General features: G+C 45.1%; 1 long non-coding RNA gene across 1 annotated transcript; it reads right to left on the reverse strand.

The window, feature by feature from the left end:
* Window positions 1-3,978: 3,978 nt before the first annotated feature.
* LOC120964068 (uncharacterized) lies at window positions 3,979-6,234 on the reverse strand. Its single transcript, XR_005755731.3, has 3 exons — window positions 6,109-6,234; window positions 5,097-5,234; window positions 3,979-4,989 (listed from the first exon to the last, which is right to left on the reverse strand). It is a non-coding gene; the product is annotated as an uncharacterized lncRNA (long non-coding RNA).
* Window positions 6,235-7,647: the final 1,413 nt, after the last annotated feature.

The raw sequence follows: 7,647 nt of genomic DNA on the forward strand, positions 1-7,647 counted from the left end.
AAAACATCACCACATAATGAAACATGCCGCATCTCTTGCACTTGCACACAATGAAATGAGCATTTACTATGTCTGCACTATGTAAAAACTAGGCATACCTTCGAACTGGATCTCCAGGTACTCTTGGAGAGCCTACTGTAGTGTACAGCCAAACCTTTATGTCACCTATGAGTTAGACAAGGCCCCACTACAACAGCCCTTAGTGTTTAAATCGTTGACAAGCTCTGTTAGAGTGTTAGGTCAAGAACAGCAAGTAATCAAAGCAAACAGTCCTAGTATGGCTGGCTGATGCAAACAAGCAATTGAACAGATGTGTGAGCAAATCTTACATATCAAGAAAAGAAGCAAAGAAGGAGGCTTAAAGACCATCACTTGACTGACCAGATTTAAGGGGCATTTAAACATCATGTGCAACGTATGAACTAACATAAACATTGCATATTCCAGATTCTACAATGGAATGCACTTGTATTAGGTTATGCCATGTATGATGATGCCTAAATGTACAGATAGCAGGCAGGATTGATTCATCATTGCACGCACAATTGAATTGCAGGTTAAGGGCCAGTTCGATTCCGCCTTTTCAGGGCATATTGTCAAAATAAGCCATAAAAGGTGTAAAGAAGTCATTTTTGAGTTATGGGCTTGGGCTTAACTAATTTCGCTTTGGAGGGGGGTGTTTCGGGTAGAACCTCACTAAAAATTGAAGGGAAGGGGAATAGTGAAATGACTCTGTTGTCTGCCTATATTACACTCAAAATGCAACTGCTGAGGCCCGTGTCACACCTGACCCTCAAGTAAAAACAAACACGCAAGCATTCATGCATTGCCCTGCCCGCTTGCATCTCCTCTCGCCTTTCCCTCTACCTCGATCCCCTGCCTGCAGCACTAGGGTTCCTCCAGGAAGCCGTCGCGACTGGTCCCATCTGGCCTGGTCCTCGACGATGCTATGTCCAGCTAGGCTACATGGCCGGCGGGTAGGGGCAAATCTCCCTGGCTGCTCCTCCCTCTGGCGCCGCCCCTCATTCTCATGGTCTCCAGCAGCTGCTCCATTGTGGTTCGTCCAACGCACTACTCCGGCGGGCGCTGCACAACTACGACTGATGCCACACTGCGGCAGAAGGCACCTTATTCCCCCTCCCATCCTCCCAGGCCATGGCCTTGAGGTGCTGTTGAAGGATGAGCTCATCCAACAAGGTGAGGATCTCCTCTGATTTTTTGCCAAATTTTCATTCTGATCCACTATACGATGAATTGCTATGAGCTGCTTCTGCTACTGCTATATGATGCATTGCTATGAGCTGCTCCTGCTGCTGCTATATGATGAATTGCTATGAGCTGCTGCTGCTATATGATGAATTGCTATGAGCTGCTGCTGCTGCTATATGATGAGTTGCTACAAGCTGCTCCTGCTGCTGCTATATGATGAATTGCTATGAGCTGCTCCTGCTACTGCTATATGATGAATAGCTATGAGCTGCTCCTGCTGCTGCTATATGATGAATTGCTATGAGCTGCTGTTGGTATATGATGAATTGCAGACTGTTGCTGTTGTATGATGAGTTGCTATGAGCTGCTGCTACTGCTATATAATGCTTTCAGGTGGTGCTGCTATACGATAATAACCAGCCACTTGGACCATCGAATTTCAATAAATAATTGTTCTTCATTTAAATGTGGGTCATGTGTTCTTCGTTTAAATTAGGCAATGGGATCTCTATGGAAAACATTGACCAAAGTAGATTGTGCCAAGTAGATGGTATCTTTGTATTTGCATTTTGAGCAAATAGTGATGGTCTGTTTTCCTATCATATTAATTATTGCACTGGCTTCAATTTGTGATGTTTGCAAGTCAAATTAATTTCCATATGGGTAGCAAAATGAAAAAAATATAATGCAATCTAGACTTTCCACTGATCATACCAAAGATAAGCTGAAAACGCAATGAAAAGAACTGGTTGGCTTATTACATGGAGCTTATATTCACAGGTGCTTATTTTCTTAGGATAACTCGTAATAACTGTCCCAAAGAAACTTGGCTAATAGAACTGGCATACAAATAACATGTCACGATGATTGCAATGGAGGAGTGACGTACCATAGCACACTGTATAGGCTCACCGCTGCCTCTCCTTTTTTGCGATGTTCCATGAAATTGCCACATACATCTTGTACTTTTTCATTGTGTAACCCTATCTTCAAGTTGACACGGCTAATTTCAGACATCTCTACATGATACTACATTGCATATCCCTTGCGCATATTTAAACCACCAATTAACGATTGTGTGCGTACCATAAACTAGCCATGACTCTGTATGCTGGACTAGCAGGCACTCTAAGGGAGCCTAATGTAGTGCACTGGAATTCCTACATGCCACCTACGATTTTGTGTAATGTACTGTCCCTGTTCCTAAATATATGTCTTTGTAGAGATTCCAGTATGGACCACATACAGATGTATATAGATGCATTTTCGAGTGTAGATTCACTCGTTTTGCTCCGTATGTAGCCTATAGTGGAATCTCTAGAAAGACTTATATTTAGGAACAGAGGTACGAGGTAGTATCATGTATGACATCTACATATCTAATTTAGGAGCCAGTAGTAGAAATCATTGTCTGCACAAAGGGATTACTGGTCGAAAATCCTAGCAAAGCACGCTGGCAGGCACAGAACAATACAAGAGAGAGAGACGCGCTTACAAGATCATAGCAATGCCTCTGTCCAGGATCTTGGTTGGCCAAGATGTTAGATCCAGAAGAAACATCGTCCTTGTAGTTTTTGCCAGCTGCATAACAGGTAACAGCGACCGGTTAGTATATTTGAAGTACATCGGGCAGGTGATGCTGGACGGGTTTAAAGGTGACAATTACCTAGGCCGTGGCGGGTGCTTGGCATCTCTCCAGACGGTGGGAATCAGGTTAGAAACATCGAGGGTGATGACGCTACGCTGGCTGTCGGGGTCCGGTAAGGAGATCTAGAACCGTCGAGTAGGGTGTTTGTGGAGCGGCTCCGGTAGGGTGGACTACTGTGTGGGCGAAGCGGATCTGTGGCCGTGGACGAGGGCGTAGGTGAAGCTGCTCCGGTGGTTGGGTTAAGGATGGTGTCGACGACGCGGATCTGCGGCCGTGGACGGGGCGTCAGAAGCTGCTCCGGTGGTTGGGTTAAGGATGGTGTCGACGATGCGGATCTGCGGCCGTGGACGGGGCGTCAGAAGCTGCTCCGGTGGTTGGGTTAAGGATGGTGTCGACGATGCGGATCTGCGGCCGTGGACGGGGCGTCAGAAGCTGCTCCGATGGTTGGGTTAAGGGTGGTGTCGACGATGTGGATCTGCGGCCGTGGATGGGGCGTCAGAAGCTGCTCCGGCACGTTGGATGAGGGTGCGAGGAAGCGGATCTGAGGCCGTGGACTTGTGAGTTGGCAAAGCGGCCCCGGTAGGGTTGAGAATGGTATAGGCGAAGCTACTCCGGTAGGGTTGACGATGGTGTCGGCGAAGCGGCTCCGGTAGGGTTGAGGAAGGTGTCGGCGAAGAGGATCAGAGGCCGTCGATAGGGGCGTCGGTGGGGCGGCTCCGGGGGGTGTGGACGAAGCGACTCCGGTGGGGAGTATGAATGAGCCGCTGCAGATGCGCGACGGTTGACGAGAGTACCGGTGAAGCAGATCCGGCGCCGTGGACAAGGCCGGCACTGAATGGGCTGTGGTACAGTGGTGGATGAGCAGTCTACTTGTTTCTAGCACTACAAGAAATATGTCAACTTGTGACCTTGACTATTGGTCACTGAAAGGTCATTGTTTTTCATTTGCGACCTTTTTGTGACCAAAAACAGAAGGTCAACAGCTGGCAGTCGTAAACTGAAATTAACGACCTTCTCATAGAGAAGGTCGACCAAAATATGCCTACTGTTTTGTTTTGGTCACTAGCAGCCTCCCCAGGCCACGTAGGTATCTGACGTGGCAATCTGATGTGGCACAAGAATCAGCCCGGTCCAAATCAATTTTCTACATGGGCCTAGCCCAACAATTCGGCCTTTTTAATGTATTTTTTTCCTGTGCTTTTATTAGCTACATGGGTCTGACCCAACAATTCAGCCCTATTGATTTCTTTGTGTGGCCCTTTTAACAGCAGATTTTCTTTTTGATCATGTATTTTTCTGGGCCATTTCTTTGCTGGGCCTCTCATGTTTTTCCCTCAAAAATAATTGTCCAATATAACTTGGGCCTAGCCCAGTTCTGAAAAAATTAATCCAATCCAAAAAAATTACTATACCATAAACATTACAACTCATCACACCACAAGCTATCTTGGGCCTAGCCCAGTTCTGATACATTTTCAAAGCAACGTGCAATGATATTATATTACAACCATTCATTCCAGCAATACATATCTTTACATCCCAGGAACAATAAGTGCCAAACAAAACTATTCTATGACAAAGAAAATTAAAACAGAAATACCCTACACTAGACTTGGATGCGGAGCTCCCTGGGGGCTGCGCGTCACCTGCAAAATGTCAGCAGAATGGCTAGCAGAACAATAGCAGCAAAATGTCAGCAGCAAGCACTAAGGCCGGACCGTTGAGATGGTGATTCCTGTGGCTTTCTCCTCCACATGTCAGCAGCAAACTAAAGAAACTAAAGAAATAGTACATTTACTTTATCATCAGGTTTGAAACATTTCAAACTTAAGAAATGAGAACAGACAACAAATCATCAGGTTTGCAAGCTAAAGCAGTACATAAAGCAACTTCTGTGAGGCACTGAAGTTCTAGAATACCAAGATATAGTACATTTACTTTATTTATTTATTTGCTATTGAAAAAACAACAGCAATGTGAGCAGGATTGATGAATATGGCATGAAACACAAGCAATGTGAAACTGGACATGCAGGAAGAACACAAAACAGAGTAAAATTGTTTCAGAAAGGGCAAATGGGCACCTTAGCCACATCAGAGTCAGTATATTTCCTTGGAAATATCATCATAACCCTGCAAAGAACAATGTGCATCAAACAAGCAACCACTTTATGCTACAACATCATCAGGATTAAAACAACATATTGATACTCAGTGCTGGATGAGACTATACACAATACCACTACGACAGAATAGGCCGCCGCACGCCGTGGTGCACCATCTTACACGATCCGGCCTCAAGAAACCAGTAGCGCTGCTAGCTCCCTTGGCCCAGCTCCTTGCTGTGGAGGATGGCCGAGACTCAGATGCGGAGCTCCCTGCACATGACATATTGTATCAATGCTTGCAGCAACAACAACAACTCACATACCATAGAACTTGTGTAATAGTGTATCAGCACCCCAAAGGAGGCATTACAAAATTCTCAAAGAATGTTGCCAAAGGGATTAACCTCACAGCAACCTGAATAAACTACCACTGTTACCACTGTAGTGGCACCACCATCCATTCAACCAACTGGATATAACAAATACCAAGTCAGGCAAGACACGCAGATAACTATGTTTGTGCAAATCAGATCTTCTGCATAGAGCAGTACATCCTATTCAAAAGAATACACAGACCTCAAGCTATGTAACTACTGAAAGAAGAGGAAATGAATGCAATTCTATATACACAAAGACACATTTAGCAGTGTTATACATAGCAAAACTTTAGTATTTCGTGGTACAATGAAAGAGCAGTTCAGTTGAAGAATTTTGATTGCCATTCTCAATTTCACTACTTAAAGACATAATGTAACAAATACTGGATACTTCACAGCAAGCAAATAGTGCAATAAATTCACTGGTCTATGGATGCGATCATAGATTCACATGAGGTGTGCGTGGAATATAGTGCAAATAACAACGGAAATTTAAAGAAGCTCGCTTCTTAACAAAGGCCTACCAATCACTTCAACCTAACCTAAAAATAACAGTAGATAGACTGTTCCATTACATAGTACTGCTATGTAATTGATACACAAAAGAAGATACATCTCCCATGTTCAGCAATCAGGATCAACCATGAAGCTTTCACTACTCCTACATCAGTAAGCTTTTACTACTCCTGTTGCTAGTGTTCTAAACCAACAGAGCAATGCTATAGGAGTAGAAAAGAGAACTAGGGGTAGGAGAGGGAGCCTCTCACCGGAGAGCTTGTGGTCGCCGCCATACACACCTGCCATCACGCTGGTCGCCTCAAGAAGCACGGCTGTGCCGGAGACGCCACCAAACATGCGCAAGAGCAAAGCACCTGCTGCATCCAAATCCAAATTGAACAAGAACTAAAAATTAGGAATGGTTGTAACCTTCAAGGCACACAATACAAAAAATCACAAAGAATGAGACGGCGCCTTTCCTGATCTGCTTCCCGTACTTGGATCCAATGTTGGCCGTGTTCCGTGTTGAGGAGCTCAAGTTCAATGTGTAGCCACAGTATCCACAACTGCCAGTAAGAAACAAACAACACACATCATCAAACTGGACATAGATGCTTTATATACAAACCTGAAGCTACCGTCCTACTTTTTGAACAGGAACGTCGCGTGGTATATAAATGATAGTTCGGTGCTCTCCGTACGCCTTTACAAGTTCAAATCATGTCCTAGAATATTTATTTATGTGTAACTTCACCGGTCGATGCAAGATATTCTACTCTTCACGCAACAATTTTCTCCTGCTATACGAATGTGATCTACGGCAAGTTAGCAGGTATGTTCTATAATCCACCAAACACAGCCTCAACTGCTGGTTCGGTTATGTTCTATAATCCACCAAATACCAAGCACAACAGCAGCATTACGTGACATTGCGTGTCTCGAGTCAATGCGAAGTAGAACAACAACAACTAGTGCAGGGTGGCACTTTTAAGAGCCAATCACGGTGGAATCTTACATAAACGACAGAAGGGCGTGTTGCTCAAGTAAGTTTTCACGCATGTCAGGTTGCGTTGTCGATCGATCGCTGGGAATATTCTTCACACAGACACCCCCAATGCATCTGCATCTCCAGCATGTGCACTGCACACTAGCATAGCAGCCGGCAGCACCGCTCCTTTTCGATGAATGAAAATAAAATACTGTCGACAGCAGAATTGCATAAACATACCCTGATCCACACTATTATACAGCTATATTTTCACTAGTAGTAGTAGTATCTTGAGCTTGCGTCGTACGGACATGTTCTATTTTAACATGTACGCTGAATCCTATTCCATATACTGTATGATACTGCTGCTATCCATCCGGTACCAACAGTGGGCTGGCTAGTGGAGCAGTTAGGCTCTGAGAATACTCTACTCCACATCCTAACAGGCATCTACATCTGTAGATGTGGACTGATCATCTATACGTTCGTCCCTGTGTCCTAACACAGGGGCATACGTTAGCCTGATTCGAGCAATCCAAACTTCACCAGATAATTTCCCTGCCAAGAAACCTGAACATAGCCTGCCTGAAAAAACGCAGCGCAAGCTGAATCCTAACGAACATGCGCACAAACAGCACGCCAAGCAGCACACATCAACGATTTACTGGGCACATCGGCCCAGCAAAATCAAACCAGACCAATCAGCGGGTACATGATCGGGAGGGGGAGGGCGGCGGGGCCGGTGACGCATCTGTGAGGTCTTGACGAAGAACTGCATCTTCCTGCTGCTCGTGCGTGCGGGAGGGAGTCAAGATGGTCG

The sequence above is a fragment of the Aegilops tauschii genome, chromosome 5 (genome assembly GCF_002575655.3).
Source record: "Aegilops tauschii subsp. strangulata cultivar AL8/78 chromosome 5, Aet v6.0, whole genome shotgun sequence".
Classification (NCBI taxonomy): Eukaryota; Viridiplantae; Streptophyta; class Magnoliopsida; order Poales; family Poaceae; genus Aegilops; species Aegilops tauschii.